This window comes from Rhipicephalus sanguineus, unplaced genomic scaffold, assembly GCF_013339695.2.
Source record: "Rhipicephalus sanguineus isolate Rsan-2018 unplaced genomic scaffold, BIME_Rsan_1.4 Seq1162, whole genome shotgun sequence".
NCBI classification, from domain to species: Eukaryota; Metazoa; Arthropoda; class Arachnida; order Ixodida; family Ixodidae; genus Rhipicephalus; species Rhipicephalus sanguineus.
In genome coordinates this window covers 36,888-38,808 of record NW_023614423.1, presented here as the reverse complement: position 1 = coordinate 38,808, position 1,921 = coordinate 36,888, and positions in this window count along the sequence as shown.

The window sequence follows — 1,921 nt, the reverse complement described above, 5'->3', positions numbered from 1 at the left end:
TGAAAAACTGGACGCACGTTTTTATATTAGAAACAAAATAGCGAAACGACAAAGCTTTGTTGTTACAAAATTATGTTCGAAATTTGTTCTATGCATGGGCGTACGTATGCTGCAGCGCTGGGCAAAGATACTTTGAAATTGCATCGCGATACGATACAAGATACTCAGGCAAGAAGTATTTGAGATACAGATACAAGATACCGCAACACTGATTGCATCCGATACGATACATTCCAATTGTATCTTAAGATACTTCGATACATTCGCAAATTTATTATTATCGATCAATAATATAGCACTAAACGCCTATGCACAAAAATGCTCGCTTGAAAATTTATTAACTGCGGCTAATTTTGTTTCATTCGAATAAAACATCTGTTTGTATCTCAAAAGCTTTGTATTTCTTGCTCAAGGTATATTATTTTCATTCCGGAACAACCTATTGGCGTTGATTTAGCTGCTTAACAACAGTTCTTTGTATACTTCGCCAATAACGGTTTTCGCTTGTCGCTTGTGAAATTGGAGGCAGTCGCTGCCAAGTCGCTGCCAATCGGGTTGCCATCTAATCACAATACCTTCAATGAGAAGCTTCCGCACGATGGTGCAAATACCTTGCCCGTCAACGTATTACAGTTTTCGCAATACCGGATCACAGGACAAGTGTACACCAGCAAGAATGCTGATGGCGACATTCTTTGCGATGCATCGTGTTTACGTAGAGGACATAAAACTGCAATGACTTTTATATCCTACTAATTTGCTGGCGTAGAGCATTCGTTGGCGACGTACTCAATAATGCGCAACCCTTTAACGATATTTCTTCTACGAGAGAACATGTACAGCCCAGAAATATCTCAGACGTATTGTATAGTTGCACAAAGCGCCGCAGGACACCGCCGCTAATCGCACAATATTGCCACTTATAGGGCTGACGCGCTGGAGTCTTGAGTACCGTGGCGGAGCCTAGTGGCGTGCGCCGAAGTTACTTGGTGTTGGGTAACAGGTGTCTCAGCTTGCGACTGCTTCTGCGCAGAGCTGATAGACGGAGCGATCAAGGCGACGGTGAGTTAAGGCAAATTTATATACATATATACAGAGGCGTTACATATTCGGCGCTGGGGCCGACAGCTTATTGGGCTCGCACAGCGGTGCGACGACGACCCGGGATTTCTTCGTTCGCTGTCTCGCTGTCTCTCTCTCTCCGCGCAGCTTGGTTCTTTTATAGCCCTGGGCGATCGCTTGCATCAGCCAGGAGCGCGAAGCCTCCAATCAGGAACCGCCGTTGGTCGCTGGCTCGAACCGGATCCCCGGATGAGAGGGCTTGCCGCACGTTGCGGGAGAGATTTCCTTCGGTTGCGTCAGACGCAGCGCCGGAGTTGCCGGGGATTGCGTAAGGCTCCCGCCTCGTTGCATCAGCTGGTGTTGACGCTGGTTGCGTCAGACGCATCGCCGGAGTTACCGGGGATTGCGTAAGACTCCCGCCTCGTTGCATCAGCGGTGTTGACGCTGGTTGCGTCAGACGTTTTACCAGCTTGAATGCCTTGTCGAAGCAAGGAAGTTTGAGTTGGGAGCCCTGGCATAACAGCACCCCCGCCGCCAGACAATGCGCCGGAAAGACGAGCTGCTTGCACGTGGCTCGGATGCCGGGCGCGCTCGTTCGCCGGGTCCATCCAGGTTCACCTCCAGGGCCATGGGGACATTCGGCTCCACGCTTCGTTCCGTGAACAGATCCCAGTCGCCAGGCCGGATCCCGGCTCCAGTGGCTTGTCGCCAAGATGTGTCGACTTGCTTTGCTAGTCTCTTCTGACGATCTTTCGTATCAGCACTTGTTGATCGTTCTGCAACTTGTCAAGAACGGTCCGACAACAAACAACACACGACACAAGCAAGTGCCCTCGGTCACCCGACAGAACACCAGACC